This window comes from Gracilinanus agilis, chromosome 3 (assembly GCF_016433145.1).
Source record: "Gracilinanus agilis isolate LMUSP501 chromosome 3, AgileGrace, whole genome shotgun sequence".
In the NCBI taxonomy this organism is placed as follows: Eukaryota; Metazoa; Chordata; class Mammalia; order Didelphimorphia; family Didelphidae; genus Gracilinanus; species Gracilinanus agilis.
Genome location: NC_058132.1, coordinates 10,345,426 through 10,366,182, shown reverse-complemented (window position 1 = coordinate 10,366,182; position 20,757 = coordinate 10,345,426). Strand labels below are relative to the sequence as shown.

Genomic DNA, 20,757 nt, shown 5'->3' with positions numbered 1-20,757 from the left:
ATAGAGATTCTTACTGAGTCTGTATTCTTGATTTACAGGATTGCACCTGGTCAGATAAAGTCTTGTCTAGTTTTGTCTGTCTCCAGCCTTGATTATCTAAGTAATATATTTTTTGGAGTTCAAGCTTCTTAATTATCAAGGAGAGAAAGTGTTAACTCAGTAGCTGTTGGTCTGCTAAGGACTCAAAGCTTTCCAATAAGAATATTAAGAAAAGGTGGGGGGGGGGATCTGAAAAGGAGTCAAAAGAGGAGTCTCAGATTTTTACCTTAGATAACCCATTCTGTCTGCGTCCTGACATGTAGTACAGAAAAATTCATACACACAGTTTTACTTGCTGATGATTTTGTAATGGGATCCAGATAAAATATTTATTACAGACTCTATTTCTCTAAATGACTTTCAATAGCCTCTTGGAGGGGTCAAGTTGTTTTTGGATTAACCAATCTGCTGGTACCAGAGCTTTTCAGGGCTCAAGTTACCAGGACCAAACACAAAGACTGCCTCAGCATGAATTGGTCACTTAGGGAATCTAGATAACAGGCCCTATCTTGACCCTATTTCTCCAATCGGCCTTCTATCGTATGTAAAAAATGCTTTAAAAATAAAGAATAGGGGCAGCTGGGTAGCTCAGTGGATTGAGAGCCAGGCCTAGAGACGGGAGGTCCTAGGTTCAAATCCGGCCTCAGACACTTCCCAGCTGTGTGACCCTGGGCAAGTCACTTGACCCCCATTGCCCACTCTTCCACCTAGGAGCCAATACACAGAAGTTAAGGGTTAAAAAAAAAAGAATAGACAATTTTAAAACTTCCAAAATTCTATTATCCCCCCCAACATCTGTATATCTTAACCTCTCTGCTCTTTCAAGTTAACCTTAAATTCTTGGGCCTTATACTTCATCCCCTCTGCCCTATTTAGACTACTTGGTTGGGGTTGGGTTAATGATGAGTGATCATAGAGAAGAACTGAAATTTTATTAGGAAAATGAAGATCAGGAATAAATGTTTGTGAAGGCTTCCTGCCATTGGGCTCTGCATCTTGAAGATTGCAGCCCATAGTGGAAACTAGATATGAAATCTGGTTGTCAGAAGTTGCAGAAAAGTATATCTATAAGAACTGATATCACAGTGGACAAAAGAAACATTATAATTTTGTGAAGTGTACTCTGATCATAATCATCCTCCATCCAGGCAATGTAATGATATTTCCAGGACTTAGCCTTTTCTTCTTCTGACTCTTATTCTTATCAATTTTTTGCTTTTCCTTTTTAGATTCTTCCATTTGCTTCTCATTCTTCCTTTTTCTTTTTATATTGTTCATTTTCCTTCTCTAATTCTTCCCATTTCTTCTCTCTTTTATTTGCCACTTATACTTCTGTCTGATTTCTTCACTCTTTCTGTCAAACTGACACTTGTAGCACTGGGTCTCCTTGTCCTTCTTGAGGAGCACTTCTGCTAATTCATATCTCTTGTTGGTGTAGTGGGTGCTCCCATTATCTTGCACCCTGTTCAGAATCATGACCATCAGTGCTGATACCTGGGCATCTCTCTGGGCTCCACTAGCATTATTGTCAAAGGCACAGCATCGATTTTCACACTTCTCCAACAACTCCCAGAAGGATGAGTCTTGAATGGTTCCTAAGTAATCCTCTATGCTTTCTTCTCCTACTCTGTCTTTCCCAGTGAATACAACAATCAAACATTTTTCTGCTTCAGCTCCCAGAATCGTAAAAAGCCTGTCAATGGCTACCTTCTTCTCTTGGGTGAAACCACCCACTTGCAACACCAGAAGTAGGGTATGTGGTCCTAGAGAGGATAATGTCATTAAATGAGCTGTTTCATTCAAATTTTCTTGCTCTGAGGTGTCAGTGTCAAAAATGCCTGGAGTATCAATAACAGAAATGTCTCTTCCATTCCTTCTGGTCCAGGATTTCCTGCAGACTTTGGTCATTGATTACCCTGAGCACTTGGATTCAAACTCTGTCCTGCCCAGGAGAGTATTTGCTGTTGCACTTTTCCCAGATCCTTTTTTCCCCAATGAGTACAATTCTGAGTTCTGGCTTCCTTATATCTCCTCCACTATTGTTTGGATCTGTAGGAGGCAAGCAAGAAAGAAGAATGATGACTGGGTTTTATAGATGATTTGATAAAGCCCTGTATAGAGGTCCTATGTTGACCCTTGGGTTCTTGAAGGCTATGCCATTGGAGCCCAAGCTGATATACCCTTCCTCTGGGGGATAAAATGAATGAATTACTATTGTTTGCTGGAAAGCACATGAGTGGATACACGTGTACACACACACACACACACACACACACACACACACACACATATATATATAGCCATATTTTATACATATTCATATATAGCCATATATTTATATATAACCATATTATACCCAGCTATATTAACCATTGAGGCCTTTTCCTCCATGTTAGGATATTTGTGTGGTTGTAAAGTTTCTTCTTCTAAAAATTCTGAATGAATATTTCATAATTAGAATCCTCAAAGAGAAAAGCTATAATCACTTCTATCAAAAGGTCTTTAATTTTCTGTTGAGAAAAAAACCTAAAGCAATCCTCCCACCAGTACCCTCTGGGAAGATTCATGCCCATAGTTATTGGTTACTATCCTATTTGCCTAGGTAATTTTCATTGTTTCTTGATTCCTTTTTCTTTCATCTTTAAAATCAACTGAAAACTTGTGGCAGGGTTAGCCTTAATTGATGCTTTCATTATATCTGGTCTCTAAAGTTTGATATTTCTTCTTATTAAGTATATAGGAATAAGATTTTTGTTTCTTAGAAATTTATGCCTCCCAGTGCTATCTTTCCTCACTCAGGAATGTAACTGATCCAGTATTGATTGCTGTAGAATAAATAAATATATACATATATACATATGCATATGTCTATATAGCATGTGGAGGATCTTTGTGTATTGAAAGTTTATTCCCAGATTAGGTACACAGTATACAAAAATAAATGACAATAGTAATCTAGAATTTTCATAGCCCAAAGATGCAAGCTTTTGGAGCAAGAACTCACTGTTTTTTTCTAAAGCTAAAATGGGCCCACAACTTTAGACATAAAGAGTGATAAGCACACCTGAAAAAGATCTTTCTAACATATGTGTAAAAGAAGAGTTTATGACCATATAAGAGATAAAGAAGATCATAAGAGATAAAATGAACAATTTCAATGAAATGAAAATAAAACATTTTTATACTAATAAAACCAGTGCCTCCAAAATTAGAAGGAAAGCAGGAAATGAGGAAAACTATTTTTATAAGTTTCTCTGATAAAGGTCTAATTTCTCAAGTTTATAGGGAACTGAATCAAATTTACAAAAATAAGAGCTATTCCTCAGTTGAAAAATGATCAAAGGATAAGAAGAGGAATTTTTCTTAAGATGAAATCAAAGCTATCAGTAGTCCCATTAAAATGTTCTAAATCACTAATAATTAGAGAAATGCAAATTAAAATAACACAGAAGTGCTACTATACAATATATCAGATTATCTAACATGACAGAGAAGGAAAATGACAAATGCTTTAAGGGAAATAGAAAAGCAGGGATAGTGACATACTATTGGAATATCTGTGAATTGGTCCAATCATTATGGAGAACAATTTGGAACTGTGCTCAACAGATTACAAAACAGTACATACGCTTTGAATTAGTGGTAGACCTATATTCCAAAGAGAGCAAATAAAAAGTAAGAAATAATTTATAGCAACTCTTTTTTTTGTAGTGGCGAAGAAATGGAAGTTGAGATGTTTTCCACCAATTGGGGAATAGCTTATGATTGTGATGGAACACTATTGTGCTATAAGAAATTAAGAGGGAGATAGTTTCAGAAAAACTCTGGAAGACTTATCTGAACTGATGCATAGTGAAGTAAGCAGAACTATGAGAACATTGTACCTAGTAATAACAATATTATAATGATGATCAATTATGAAAGACTTTACTCTGATTAATACAATGATCCATGTCAATTCCAAAGGACTCATGATGAAAAATATTATCTTCTCCAGAGAGAGAGAACCAGTGTTCTTTGACTGCAGATAAGTGTATACATTTTTCCCTCTTTTTACTTTTCCTTTAAAAAAATTATAGCTAATATGGGATTCATATGACTTCAAATGTATAGTGGGTATCATATGGCTTTTGATCTCAATGGGTTGGATGGGGATGTTTGGATTTGGAACTTAAAATAAGAAAGACAAAAAAAGATAAAGATGTAATTAGGAAATATTTAACAAAGTAAAAGTACAATAAAATATAAAAAATAAAATTTGTTCCCCATCCCCTCTAGATTCTGAGTTAGCATTTTATATGTAGAATCCTAGGAAAAAATACAAACATGACCACATCTATAAACCTTTGAATCCTCAGTTATGAGAAAACCCCAAAGCTATTCTCCTAGCACTTGACAGAAAATTGGTAAGTATCCTTTAAGGATTGTTTGTTAGTTTTTGCTATTTCCCCTAAAGCCAATCAAAGAATTCTTTATTGTTACGATTAAAAATGATAAAGACTGATATAATAATAGAAATTAGTAGTTTAATTAAAACCATGCTGATAGGGATAAAATCATTAGACCACGCGCCTGTAAGAATTCAAACTGCTGCCTCAACCATTTTACCTTCTGTATCGCGCGCTCCTAGCTAAGAGGAAGTTCAAAGTCACTTCAGGAGTCTATATCTCCTATCTTACATCATCACACTTCCTGTTTGCCATGAGGAATCATGGAAAATGTAGTTTCAAAGTCTCTCACATGTCCATAGGAAATATATAACATACTTTTAAATGGCATCTTCCCAATTCCAAATGTACACTATCTTGTTCAATTATTTTCATAAATGAGTACCCATCTTGGCTTAGATGTCCATAATCATCTGGCATCATAGATAAATTTCTTTGTAGGTCAATTGTTAGCCAATCTTGAATAAATCAGAAAATTTTCAGTTTTGTATGGTTATTTCCTCAACCAATTCCTATGCCTGTAGATTCCAGGACTCAGACTTGGAAACTCAGGTAGCAACTAATATTTTATTCCTCATCCATCACTATTCCTGAACCCCATGCAAAAAAAATTTGGTGTCCCTAGCATATATCAGAGAAGGGACCTTTTATATACAAAAAAGAGAAACTAAGAAGTCATCTTTGGATCCTCCATACTCTACCAAGTTAGATACAGGTTTGGAGCACTGCAAGATATGACTCCTATTTATAGCCTTCCTGGATCTTGGTTGGCTACATGAGAGTAACTTTTAATAAATCATTTTTTGAATATATAAATCTGGTGTTTGAATTTCTTAGTGTAGAAACTTGGGCTATCACACAATCCCTTTTTGGGAGGGACATTTATCATCAAATGAAGGAAATGAAACAGGCAGGGCACCTTGATCAATGGGCATTGATCACATGTCTTCTTCATTTAGAAAAAATCCTCAAACTCAGGAAGTCCATTCTACTTGTTGCCAATGAGGAATCCTAACTGAGGTCTCCCTCTATCTCCACAGTATGATTTTATAGATATGTTCATCTAGGTCAGTGATTCCCAAAATGGGCACTACCACCCCCTGGTGGGTGCTGCAGGGACCCAGGAGGGCAATGATGGCCACACTTCTTTTTGTATTACTTTCTATTCTGAGTTCAACAAATAGTTTCATAATTTCTAGGGGGCACTAAGTAATATTTTTTCTGGAAAGGGGGCGGTAGGCCAAAAAAGTTTGGGAACCACTGATCTAGGTCCAAACAACTTCCCAGAGTCTGGATCATCAGTATGATATTCCATATCCCTTTTCTTAGCTGACCTCAAGTAGGTGTGGGGTATATTCCAATTTCATGGCTTTTTCCCCCTCAATCTATGACAGTTTTCAGATACACCAGCATATAGATCTAGAAGCAAAAGTAGTAAATAGAATCTGATAGGTTTTTTTATATGCCTATATATATATATATAGCTTTGATTTCTTCACCCCAATACTGTGCATATCATTTGCCCATTGATCAATTGGGGGATGACTCTTATTCTTATAAATTTGACAAAGTTCTCTCTTCATATTAGATAAGAGGCCTTTATCAGAGAAACTGTCTATAAAATGTCCCCCAGTTTCCTGCTTTCCTTCTAATCTAGGCTACATTAATTTTATTTGTACAAAACTTTTTTCATTTAGTGTAACCAAATTATTCATTTTATATCTTGCATTGCTCTTCAGAACAATCCAAGAAGAGTCAGTGTTTACACTCACCACGTCTGGTTCTAAGGGCAAGATTTAAGAACAGTCTCATCAAGATCTCAGGTCCAGTAAGCAGTGTCTCCAACTCTAACTTCAGTTCCAAGAAACAAATAAGAACTCTCTCACAGGAAGCTGTCACTCCCTTTTAAAAGGGCTTTTTTTGCCTGCCTCTAGTTTAGGTATCCAATCACAACAAACATTTTGCTTAGGACTGCCCAGGGGGCAGTCAGTCAATTCTGATTCATCACCCACTTTCACACATGTGAATTACAGACTTCCCCACTTGAGAATTAAGTGGGGTGTTTACATTTTTGGTGATTAGATCTAAGAATGGGCAGGGTAGGTTTAATCTCATTATCATAGAATTATCATCTGACTATTAAAATTTACATAGTCAGGTATTAGATTAAATACCTGAAATATCTCACATTTTCCAGGATAAAAATAATGTTTGGGTAATATCTATTCCATTTGAATGTGGTTAACAACTGAATATGTTCTACAGGCAACCCACTTGTTATAAATAAAAATGAATCTCGAGACTTCATACTAAATTTATAAGCATTTTTTTATTAAAGAGAAAAATAGAAATAAAGTTTCCAGTCTTTCTTACGTAAGGTAAAATTTGGTGGACTGCAGCTAGCACAGTTCCCTCCACACTGCCTGTTGTCAGAGATAAGAGCCAGATAAGAGGGCTCAGAGAAAGAGCCAGCCCAGAGAGTGATGGGAACCAAAGAGCACTTGAAGGTTTCCCACTCTGACTTTTCAAACCTCCCTCTCAGCCCCTCCCCTGGACCCTTTCAGATCCTTTGATTGGCCCACAACTTTCATATATCACATTTCTTGGCCTCCTGGCCTCCATGGGGCCATGAGGACATGGGTCATGTTTCCTCTGTCCACCCACTCGGGTGAGTCTTCCAGGATTGGACTGGTTGGAGGTCTCCCAGATATTTAATTCACACAATCCCCCACTCTGATTCTTTGGGAGATTAGCATGTTGTCTCCCCACTTTTGGTTCTCTAGGAGATTAATATGTTGGTTTCCCCAATGAATCATGCCACATATGAAGTCTATACATTTAGGATTTTCTCACCAGGTTCCTAAGAGCAAAAAAGATATTGTACATTTCTTGGAGGAAGTTTCTACAAATTGGGTAATTAAAAGAAAGAGGAGAGGAAAAAAAAGATAGGTGCATTAGGGGGTATTCCTCTTTTTGGCATGTGTTGACAATAAGGATAAATTCACATACACTTGATATAAACAGTTCTTAGAATTCATTGCTTAAGGGTATCCACCCACCCCATTCCAAGTCTTTTGTTTCAGTTGGAATAAAGTCAGCCTTTTGCAACTAAATTCATTTGTGTAACCATTGAACCTAGGGGTGGAAAATCTCTAACTTCCAAAAGTGTTATTACCTATGTTTTCATATATAGGATTAGGCCCTTAATAGTATCTGATACTTCTAAAGGAATTGGAATCGGCTAGAGGGGAAATTTTTGAAAAGAGCAAAAAAGAGATCAGACAATATAAATTGTTTGTTTGTTTTTGTTTTTTTTTAAACCCTTGTACTTTGGTGTATTGTCTCATAGGTGGAAGATTGGCAAGGGTGGGCAATGGGGGTCAAGTGACTTGCCCAGGGTCACACAGCTGGGAAGTGGCTGAGGCCGGGTTTGAACCTAGGACCTCCTGTCTCTAGGCCTGACTCTCACTCCACTGAGCTACCCAGCTGCCCCCTCAGACAATATAAATTGTAAATGATTCAATTGCGGCGTGTAAAAATCTGAATTTTCTCATTAATGGGGTACTTGACAATCGCCTAACCCTGATTTATTTGTTAGGAAGAAGAGGGTGAGATTTGCCAACTCCTCCCATTGAACTTGGATAAACACCGGAGGGTAGGTTAAAACAAGGATCCAAAAGATTTATGAACAGCCCCAGTGACTCCATAATATCAATCATCAGCCATTGGGCACTGGGAATTCTGTAAAAGCCTTTCTTCTCAGTGGTTCCTGGCTATATTCCCTCATATCTTCCTTACACATATAATTCCTCTTTCTTTTGTTTACCTCCACCTTCTGCTGTGCTGACTGATGGACTTTGTGTCTCAACAGCTACATGCACTTGGTCTCTTCATGGTCTTCTTCATCCATCTTCAGTCTGATATTGCTGTTTGAGCATCACTGCAGTTCCCTTGAACAAGAGAAGGGGGTAGTAAGAATTTAGATTCTAATTTTCTGTTTGAGCTGCCTTTTCCCCAGATATGCAAGAGAAAGAGAATTCAATAACCATTGAGCATGACAGGGAGAGTTATATATCTGACACAATGACAACCCTTGAGAAAGTATATCACTGATCCCAAAAGATTGAAGCATATTTACAAATCACAGAGTCAATACATCTAGCCTCTGACATTTCCCACCATTAGACATTCTCTTAGATCAGTGGTTCCCAAACTTTTTTGGCCTACCACCCCCTTTCCAGAAAAAATATTACTTAGAGTCCCTGGAAATTAATTTTTTTAATTTTAATAGCAATGAATAGGAAAGATAAATGCACCTGTGGCCATCAACACCCCCCTGGATCACTGCAGCACCCACCAGGGGGTGGTGGCACCCACTTTGGGAAATCACTGTCTTAGATAAAGATTCTTCTGAGTCAAGCAACATCTGTGTTGTGTTTTCCCATGCACCCTTCCTTGACTTGTTTCTCTCACTGTCCACTTTCCTCTAAAATCCTACAAGACTAACAGCAGCTTATCTCTGAGCACCTGAGACTAGGCTCTCTCTGTTCTGTATGCATGTTGGTATTTTCAGAAAACAAACTCTTTTGTTCTCACACCAATGGGACTCAATATACCTGTCAATTCTTTTGGATCATTCAGAACCAGTTAACACTAGGCAGAGAAACAATTCCGTGGGGTCTAGCTCCTTTTGGGGCCTCAAAAACAAAAAAAACTATCATTCTATCCCAGAATATCTCCAATCTTCCTGATTGCCTATTGATTATCAATGACTGGGAGATTTTAGTCATTGATGAATGAGGGAGTTCTTTATGGCAGTAACAGATTAGGTTTTGAGTTCCCAGACAGCTCCCCTGAATTTCTATTTCATTTATAGGAAAATTCTAGTCACCCTGCCTTGGAAAATTAGATGAAGATACTGAAATCTCAAATGTGCCATGGCATACCTCACTAAAGGAACAAATGAGAAAATAATAAATTGGTTATATGATTACACCGAATTATCCAGAAGTGAAAGACATCCTAGAAGTAAAAACAAAAAGCAAGAACATTTAAAGAAAATATATTAGTTTGCAAGCAAAACATACTGATCTCAAAGATAGAATGCATGAAAACCACCTAAAGATCAAAGGTCTCCTAGAAGATCATGACAGAACAAAAATCTTGACAGTATAATGAAAGAAGTAATAGAAGATAACTGCCCAGAACTTCTGATCATAGAAAATGAAATTCCAATTTGAAGAATTTATAGATTGCCTCCAGAAAAAAACCCAAACAAACCAAAGAATGCAAACAAGGGAGGAATATCAGAACTGGAAAAGAAAAAAACATTTTAATGCCAAATGGAGGAAAATATAAGCCAAATAAATGTGAATGTAGCTAAAAATTCAATAAAATGAGATAGAGTGACAGATTAGATAAGAAAATGCAACCTTCGGATCTGTTGCTCACAAGAAATACAATTTTAAAACACACATATACAAAATAAAACTAAGGATAGAAAAGTATTGACTATGAAGTGAATCAAAAAAAGTAGGAGTTGCCTAGTGCTATCAGACAAAGGAAAAGCAAACATACAAATAAAAAGAGACAAATATGAAACTATGAAATGCTGAACCAATATAAATACCACCAATATAAGTACCAAACTAATATAAGTAAAAAAAACACCATGAACAAACTCATATTGTCCTTATGTCTGTGGGAAATATAAGTAAGGTAATGGGGTTCACCAGGGATATTAAATAAAACTAGGAGATTGTGGGTACACACACTCTGGGATTTAAGAGAAACTAGACCAGGATGGAAAGACCAGAGTTTACTGGATTCCCACAGGAATGGCAGTTGATCTTGACTGTCACTCGGATTCCCCTAGGCCAGTGTCTAGAAACAAGCTGACAAGGTAAGGGACTTAGCAGCTTTAATTATGTTTGACTAAAAGGTGGGAAAGGGATTTCTATACTTAAAAATCTAAAGGATAAAAACACAGGGCAATGGGAGGACTTATTCTACTCTTATCTAAGTGATCTAAACTAACAGGGCCCAAGGAGCTATAAATGGAGTCTCTGCCTCAGACCTGGAACCTGCCAGGTGTGAGTACAGCTGGGGCTTTTGTGGCTTTGGGATTCTCACTGCAATCCACTGATGATCTCTGGATGCCAGGAGCTAAAGTTGTCTCAGGAACCAAGTTGAGAAGGTTTTGCTTGAAGCTCTGTCCACCAGATTTCAAACTTCTCCTTCTTCCTTTGGCACTGTAGATCTTGTCCTTTTTGCTAGATGCCACACCACACAGATCCCAGGGGAAAACAGGATGCAAGGTATCCTTTGCTCTGAGGTTTCCCAGGCTGGCAACAGTTTTTGCCCACCACTAATGGAGTCCTCACACAGGGCACAGACACACTTCCTCCTCCCTCATTCCATTCTGGAATTCCCAGCTCCAGCTCCTTCCTGCTATGTACAACTTAATGCCTAATCAATACCTAACCTAATCTTCCTCACAACATTCATAAAGGAAACAAACATTTGGTCTACATAGACAGTAATACATATGTAACAGGAGAATTTAATATCTCTATCAGTTTTGGATTAGTCTAACAGAAAGATAAAAAAAAAAGGGAAAACAGAGAACTGAACAAATTTTGGGAGAAACTAGAGGTGAAAGGCTTAGGGCATCTTCCAAATAAAACAGCAAAACCAAACTAAAACATATTTCTTGGTACCACATAGGTAAAGGCTTCTTACAAAAAGGTTTTTCACAAAAGGTGGGATTTTAGCCTTTGAAGAAATGTAGAGGAAGCCAGAAAAGCCTGGGAGCTGAAATAAGAAAGAGAATTCCAAATATGGATGAGGCCAGTGAAAAAGCTAGGGACAAAAAGAATTGTCACTGGATGGCTGAGTGCATGGAGTATGATGGAAGGATTCTGAAAAGATAGGAAGGGGTCATGTTATGAAAGGCTTTAAAACCCAAACTTGAGATTTTATATCGGATCCTAGAGGAAATAAGGAGTCACTAAACTTTGTTAAATGAGTCTGGGGGAAGAGTGTGTGTGACAAAATAAAACCATCAACACCTTCTTTGACTTTCATCCAAGAACAAAATAATCTCTTTTATTCTAGTTAGGAAAGATATGGGAGAAAACATTTGAAAACTTCAGGGCAAAGTGTAGGAAAAAAAAGTCACAGGTAAAAAAGAGGGTGGTTCCTCCCCCTCCCCCTTTCATGGGGACTAGGCAAGTTATTCGGTTTCCTAAATATTTCTGCTTTTGGGGGAGGGCTTCACATCTCCAGATATATCAAACATATTTTGGGGAACAAACCAATGTAAACAAAATACATTTTTACATTCCCAAACTAATAGAGATTCTAGATCTGTTAAAGGGTCCTTTAAAAAATAAAGGGTGGTTTATACATGAAACTTTCCCAAAATTCTATTAACTATTCCTCCAATATTTGCATATTTTATCTTTTTAAAAATTTTTCTGCTCCTTCTAATTAATCTTAAATTCTCAGCCTTTTAATTTTGCTTCTTTTTTCCCCCCCACTCAAATTCCTTGCATGTGTTTAGGCTTATGATGGAATAAGACTAGAAGAGACTTGTAATCTGATTAGAAAAATGAGGGTCAAAAAAAAAAAATGAGACAAGAAAAATGAGGGTCAGAAATAAATAGTTTGTGAAAGTTTTCTGCCACTGGACTCTGCCTTCTTCAAGAATTATATATCTTTATGAATGCACCTGAAAGAAGAAACTAAATATGCAATAATTCTGGTTGTCAGAAGATCTTCTTGAGAAATACAGCTATAAAACATGATATAACAGGGCAGCTGGGTAGCTCAGTGGATTGAGAGCCAGGCCTAGAGACGGGAGGTCCTAGGTTCAAATCCGGCCTCAGACACTTCCCAGCTGTGTGACCCTGGGCAAGTCACTTGACCCCCATTGCCTACCCTTACCAATCTTCCACCTATAAGTCAATACACAGAAGTTAAGGGTTTAAAATTAAAAAAAAAAACCCAAAAAAACGAAACATGATATAACAATGGGCAAAAGAAACTTCATAACTTCAGAAAAGGTATTCTGAGCATTTTCAAACTCCCACCAGCACTATGATAATATCTCTTGTATTTAGCCTTTTCTTCTTCTGACTTTTTATTCTTCTTATCAGCCAAGTTCTGCTTTTGCTTCTCATATTCTTCCTTTTGCTTTTTATACTCCTCTCTTTCCTTCTTCTAGTTTTTCATTTTCTTCTCCAACACCTTCCTTTTCTTTTCCAACTTTTTCATTTCTTCCTCATGCTTCTGTCTGATTTCTTTAATTTTTCTCTCAAACTGCTCCTTGTAATGTTGCTGACATGTCTCTGTGCCCTTCTGGAGGAACTCTTCCACAAATTCATAACTTCTGTGGTGTAGTGGATGCTCCCATTATATTGCACCATGTTCATCATAATCATAACCTTCTGGACTTCACTGGCATGATTGTCAACAGCATAGTAGCAGTATTCATACTTCTTCAAAGACTCTTCTGTGGCGTCTGTCTCAAAAATGCCCGGAGTATCGACAACAGAAATTTCCTTGTTATTCCATTTAGTCTTGGCTTTCCTGGAGACTTTGGAGACTGACCCTCCTGAGCATTGGGACTCAAACTCTCTCTTGCCCAGGATGGTGTTTCCAGTGGCACTTTTCCCAGCCTCTGTTTTCCCCAAAAGGACAATTCAGAGTTCTGACCTCCTTGAGCATCCTCTTCTGTGGTTTGGGTCTGTAGGGAACAAACAAGAAAGAAGAATGAATGACCAGGTTTTGTAGTTGATAGTAATAAAGTCCTGCTCAGAAATCCCAGCATGACATGAAGGTTCCCTTGGGTTTTACAAGGCTATGCCAATGGAGCCCAAGCTGAAACAGGTCCTAATAATCTGGACAAGCTTTGAGTAGGGGCCCCCTCTCTATCATCTTAGTGAAATTCAATGATCTTTGTCAGAATAAAGGAAGCCACCTCCAGCAGGTGATTTGGGGGGTGGGGTGGGGAATGATGGGCTTTTTTCCCCTCCACTGGAAAAGACTTTTATTTCACCATAAAAATGCAAACTGGAATAAACACAACTTTTTATAACCCAAAGGTTACAACTATTTTAAAGTATTCCTGAGCTTCGTCTTAAGAAGCAAAAGATTATAAAATTCAACAAGTTTGCAGCCTTGAATCTGTTTGAAACATTGCAAATAAAAATAATTTAGCAAAACATCTTCTTAAAAAAACCACAGACACACTAATTTGTACTAGAAACAAAAGCTTTTAACTAACTTTTTACTCTTAATTATTTTAATTTGTAAAAAGTCAATGTTTCAGAAGTAATGGAGCATCTCCAAACCACTCTGACTCATACTCCAACTTATTGGAATCTTAGAAAGTATAGTGCATTTGCATTTTCAATTTTAAAGGAATCTGCATTTCATACATGGCTTATTATGCCATGATCATTTTGTTCCCACGACTTTCCACCACTATCTCTGTGTTTTTGAATCAGTTAAATACAAAATAAAATCAAACTAGCAAGTTTTTTTTCTTTTAAATGTCCTATATGTGTTTGTGGTTGTTCATAACACTTAACATTTGGAAGTTATCTCGAGTTCAATTAAATGTGCCCTTTTTTCTGCAGTACATGTTGACTTCATTGAGTGCATAAAGAATTTTTAGTCAAGAATTTTGCATACATTTATGTAGTAGGTCTGGAATTCTTAAACTGTCAGTCCATACATTTCTCCTGATTAAAAGAAGATTGGTGACATTAAAGCTATCAGATCAAAATATTTAAAAGGAAAAAGGAAAGCTAATGAAAAACAAATTACCAGCACAGTTGAAACTGAAGTACAAATAAGTATGCAATCTTAAAAAAAAAAGAAAATAAATTTCCAATGTAATTGTGTTTCCTTTCATAAAGGAGTTCACTTTACATTCACTAAGCAGAGACTCAGTTTTCTTAAGATGGTCAAGAAGCCAAAAACTTCAGAACCTGTTGCTGGGCCTGGTCTATCCTATAAGTGGCCCTTAAAAAGGCAGAGTCCTTTACTACCTGCTCCAAGTACTTCTGTGTTTGCTCAAAGATGGGGATCTCCCTCTTCGACTGCGTTTCCTACTCACACTTCTATCCCTGCTTCTATCTCTTCTACTGTATCTGTCTCTGCTGTAGGACCTCCAATACTTAGATCTATCAGGGCTTACACTTCTCTGATGAGGACTAGAATCCTTGTAAGAGTGTCTTCTGTGAAGTCGTCTCTCTTTTCTTTGTCTTTCATCTTCTTTACTTGCATCCCTTCTATGCTTGCTCCTATCCCTTTTATGCCTCTTGTCCGTACTGCTGTCTCTACTGGACTGGCTTTTCCCCTTACTTGGTTCTCTATTACATTTGTCTTGTTCAGAAGATGACTCTTTTTTGGACACATTCTGGTCACAATTAGATGTATCCTTTTGTTGTTGGTTATTGGCAGGAAGAAAAGAGAGAACACCTGAGCATCTTTTTTCTGTACAGCTTTCACTTGTAATACAGTTAAGCTTTTTACTTTCTTTGCACTGAACTTCTTCACTTAAGTTGTCATTCACATTTTTGGAATTAAAATTAATTTCCTGATTTGAAAGCATTTCTCTTTGACAAATTTGAGTTGGCTGACTCATAAGGGAATGCAAGGAGGTAGAAATTACACAGCTTGAAGACACCGACTGTATAATATCTATAACAGGTGTAGGAAAATATAAGTAATGGGGTCACCAGGGATATTAAAAATCAACTATGGGGTTTGTGGGAACACTCTCTGGGATGTAAGAGAGACTAAAACTGGACACTGAAGTCTTGTACAGCTACACCACTCCCAAATGAAAAAATAACAGCCAACTGTCACTCTGGCCAGAGGCCTTGAATTAACTGACAAGGTAACAAGGTGAAATTGGGTTTTAATTAGAAACAACTAAAAGGAGGGATAGGAATGACTACTCTAAAATCTTAACACCTAATAACAAAATCCAAAGGGACAGGGAAGGACTTATTCACTACACTAATCTAAGCTATCTAACTAACAGGGCCCAAGGAGCTATACTGGAGTCTCTGGGTTTCTGCCTCAAACCTGGAACCTGCCAGGCTTGAGTACAGCTAGGACTTTTGTGGCTTTGGGATTTCTCACTGCAATCCACTGATGATGTCTGGATGCCAGGAGCTACAGTTGTCTCAGGAACCAAGTAGTAAAGGGTTTGCTTGAAGCACTGTCCTCTTCTCTTGTTCTTTCCTTAAATGCCACACCACACAGGATCCCAGGGGAAAACAGGATGCAAGGTGTCCTTTGCTCTGAGGTCTCCCAGGCTGGCAACAGTTTTTGCCTACCACTCATGGAGTCCACACACAGAATACACATAGACTTCCTCCTCCTTCATTCCAACCTGGAATTCCCAGCTCCAGCTCCTTCCTGCTAGGTACTTCCTAATCAATATATAATCAATACCTAATAACTAGCTAATCTAATTTTACTCATAACACAGGTTGTAATAGGGCAGAATGAGATGCCATTGCTTCTTCCTTGCTCTGCTATGTCTCATCTATTGCTCAACAAAATGTTTAATAGCTGCTCCCTCAGCTCTTTCTCTTTTCTCTGGAGTCCCAGAGCTCATTCTTTTTCCTCCTCCACCCTTCTGAGTTCAGTCTCTCTCCTCAAGTTGTTGAAGGCAAATTTTTTCTTTTTTCTGTACAAGCTCTAGTAATTTTGCTGCCTTTGCTCTGCTTAGCAGTTCTGCAATTAATCTTATTGACTGAAGATTTCTTTGAGCCAACAATAATTTTCTCTCCTCCAGTTTTATCTTCTCTTGTAACTTTTTCTGCTCTTCTGCTTGTATCTTTTCTAGTTTTTTTCTGATTTTGACGGACTTCATGGTCTTTTTGTTTTTGTTCTCCTTTGCAAAGCTTCTCTTCTCGTTTTCTTTCTCTTTCCAACTCCTCTAATTCTTTGTTTCCTTTCCTTTTCTTTTTGCCTTTCTTCAGCTTCTTTTTCTTTACGTTTTTGCTCTTCTTTGTTGTTCAAGTTCTTAAAGTTTCTGCCTTTCAAGCTGACGTTTTTTAATAGAGGCATCAATATGGTGTTTAGTTGAATCAAAAGAAATCTTTATATTGCAGACTACTGCTTTGCCATCTTCACCTTTATACATTAGTTTCATACCACGCAAGGCATTCATAGCTTTGATGAAGCCAACATATTCTCTATACTGAACATAAGCTTCAAAGTTCAAATGTCCACCAAAACTAAAAGTATGAAAATTTCTGCCAGTCATTTCTTCTCTCTAAGGGTCCAACATTGGAATGTCCACATTCCATATTTCTCCAAATGTCTCGAATACCTTAATGAGAACTTCTTCATTTGGTTTTTCTGAGCCAGATTCTTTCAGTGCAAACCACTTACAAGGTAATCCTTCCAAATGAATTCTGTCTGGTCTCTCTCCTGGCAGAGTCTCATTTATATCTTTCGCATCATGGAAAAAAATATTCCCAGTCATGCTGAGTTGGGAAATCTATTTTAAACTCAGTAGCCCAAACTTTTAAAGTATCAGAGAAACCACCAAGCTTTATTGTTTTGCCATCGAGGCATGCAAGAAAAGATTTAACCAAACTCTTATTTTCAACTTCTCCTTCAAAGCATATGAAATCTATAGTGCTTTTAGAAATTCGAAGAGTGAAAAATTGATGACTCTGTACCATTCCTTTCAATCTTTCCATCACTTCCCAATTAGAAATAGATTTTCCAGGTTGCTTCAATTGTGGACATGCCACACTAATTGTCATTTTTGTAATTGGCTTGAGGTACAACCCATATAAACTACAAAGTTCAACTGCTTCAGATGTATCATGAACTATCGTAGCAGCCACCATAGCCAAAAGTAAAACCTGCTCTAGGAGGCTCTGACTCAGACTCTTCAGCAGTCTGAGGTTTGCTCCCCTGCATTCAACCCTCCCCCCTGCTCCCCGCCAACCCTCCCCCAGAAACCGAGAGCAATCCCCCCCACCCCCCCACAACACTTCCCTTTTCAGGAGATGGGTTTTTAAAGAATTATACAACTGCGAATGCCACTCTTCTCCTGGGGAATAAAATTAATTAATTACTATTGCTTATTGGAGAACACATGCAAGCAAGTTCACATTTATAGGTAGCTATATATTATCCCCCTCTCTATTAATAATTGAGGTCTCTTCCTCCATGTTAGGATCTTTGTGTGATTTAGAAGTTTAATCTTCCTATCTCTAAAGGATCTGAATTAATAGTCAAAATCCCAAAAGAGAAAAGCAATAATCATCCTTTGGGAAAAAAAGGAACCCAAAGCCATCCTACCAGTACTCTCTGGGAAGACTCATGCCTATATTAATTGGTTACTATCCTGTTTGCCTAGGTAATTTTCATTGCTTCTTGAAGATTCCTTTTCTTTTCATCCTTAGTCAAATGAAAACATATGGCAAGGTCAACAAAACCTAAACTAATGTTTTCACATCTCTATGTGGCTATCTTAACAAGTAGGGCTATTATCTTTTTGTTAGGATCTTTGTGTGAGGAAAGTTTATTCCCATATTGGGCAGACAGTATAAAGAAGTAAATGACCATAGCAATATAGATTTTGATGAATCCAAAAATCCAAGCTTTGAGGGCAAGAATGCACAATTTGATAAAAAAAAAAAAAAAAAAAAAAGCTACTGAGAAAACTGGAAAGCAGTCTGACAGAAATCAGGGACAGACTAACATCTCATACCATGTACTAAGATGAGGCTAAAATGGGTATATGATTTAGACATATAAAGGTGATATAATAAGCAAATTAGGGGAGCCTGGAAAAATTACCTTCATGGTACTTCACGGAGTAAGTAAAAAAAAGTACCTACCTCATGGATAAAGGAAGAGTTAATGACCCAACAAGAGATAGAGAAGATAATGGGGGTAAAATGAATTCTGAACAAGAACTGCCATTGGGTTAACAGAGTTCTCTTTCATGTTTTTTCCCAAGATTTGAGTCTCTAGATCCTTTCATTACTTCCTACATATGCCCTAGCTCTCTTTTCTCTGTTACCTGCTCAATTCTGGGGATAAGAATTTAAAATAAAGATTATGAGTTGGACTTAGATTTGAAGAGGCATTAAAAAATAGGCATACCAGGGCAGCTGGGTAGCTCAGTGGAGTGAGAGTCAGGCCTAAAGACAGGAGGTCCTAGGTTCAAATATGGCCTCAGCCACTTCCCAGCTGTGTGACCCTGGGCAAGTCACTTGGCCCCCATTGCCCACCCTTAACAATCTTCCACCTATGAGACAATACACCGAAGTACAAGGGTTTAAAATAAAAAAAAAAATAGGCATACCACAAACTGACTTCCTATAAGACAGTAAGTTTTCCATTTTGGCAGTCAGTGGACAAAGGACATCAAACCTCAATTATAATCATTTCTTGTGGTTGAAAGAATGCTAGGCTGGGAGTCAGAAGATTTAGGTGCAAGTTCTGCTTCTGACATTTGCCATTCCTATCCCTTTGAACCCTTATGGGTCTCAGGTTCCTCATCTGTCAAATGAGAGGTTTGGATGAAGTGACCTTTCCCTGCAGGTTTTCTAGGAGTCTATGGGAATTCAGGAACAAAATCAGAAAATTCCAGGCCAGCCTGGGAAGCGGGAATCCCTGGCTTCAAGTCCTATGTGATGATAGTCAAAGTTCCTTAGCCTCTTAGTGTACTTCCAAGCAATCTCTAATCTCTAATCTTACAAGTGTCTTTCTTCTGGGATCCATCAACTTGAATGATTTAATATATATTTTATACACACAATAAACACACATAAAGTTATATTTGAATATAATTGGTTTCTTTTGTAAGATTGTATTTTATTTTATGGATTTAAAACATTAATCTGCAAAGGAGCTCATAGACTTCAACATACTGCCAAGGAATCTGTCCTTAAACCATAAAGGACCAAGGAGTTACTGATCTGCATAGGAGTTTCTGTCAAGGAAATTTCCCATGAAATTGTAATGCCATTACAAGTCCAGACCAAAAAACAAAGCTTAATAAGATGTCAAATGTCCCCGAAAGCTAACAGAATCTTGGGCAGCATTAAGAGGAGTAAAATGGTTTTACGATGGAAAGTGACAGTCCCACTGCATCTCACTATGCCATTCCCATATGTTACATCACATTTCAATGTAGGTATCACATTTGCAGAAGTTGGGGTCATGGGTTTTGGAGCGAGGAGGAATCCTCAAGGTTAGATAAGTCCATCCCTTTTATTGACAAATGAGGATCCCAAGCCCCAAAGGGTTAAATAACTTGTCCAAAGTCCCAAAGGCTAAAAGAAATGGAGTCCTGAAGATAGGATATTCCAATAGGAGTATTCCTGTTGCTTCCATATATATGGAGAAGAGAAAGAATTCTCAGATTCCCTGAAGTATCTTTCCTTCTTTAATATATTTTCTTCATAGACTATAGAATGTTATACCAACCTAAAAGCCTTTTCTAGTCCAAACTTTCTACAATACTGTGGAGTATTCTGGTCACCTCTTCAGTAAAATTTCCCATATATATATATTCATTAAATTACTTTCTAGTTTATGTTAATATTAAAAATGATAAAGGCTTGTATAAATATATAAATTAGTATTTTAATTAAAGCCATGCTGATAGATAAAATCATTAGACCACGCGCTTGTAAGCATTCAAAACTGCCGCCTCCTTACTGTCTCCTAGCCAAGCGCCTACTCGCAAAGAGCCTTCTGGCAAAAGAGACCACTCCCTCCTAACCCAGGAGATTTAAGCTCTTCCTGCGTCAACGTAGAGCTCCCCATGCCCCAAAGACCCGGAAACGGAAACAGCTGGACCACGGGAAATGTAGTTTTGATACATTTCCCATGTCCATAGAAATATATACACTTCTAGATGGCTTTCCCCAATTTTCACTTTTACATTTATAACAGCAAATCTACTGTGAACTGAATTAATATTGACCAGGCCCTAATGCTATGGGGGTGCAGGACTTCCTGTGTACTCCAAGTCCCCAGAGGAATCTCAGGTCAAAGGGTACATTCTTGCATCCCTGGAGTGTTGGCTAAAGGAAGATGATATTTCCTTAGCCTTTCCCCTAGCTTTTTGATATGCATCAACTATACATTTCCTTAATTAATCAGCATAGATATGTACCTTCCATTTGCATTTCAGATATCAATTAATTCCCTAAAAGGTTCCATTCACCCACCTTTGTTATCAAGGACACCTATGCTTCTTATCCTA

The 20,757-nt window shown here is 37.6% G+C and overlaps 2 pseudogenes; both read right to left on the bottom strand.

Annotated features, from left to right (window-relative positions):
• LOC123240727 overlaps positions 1–20,757 on the bottom strand; it is a 98,111-nt pseudogene that overhangs the window by 30,369 nt on the left and 46,985 nt on the right.
• Positions 14,542–17,377, bottom strand: LOC123239848 (annotated as a pseudogene).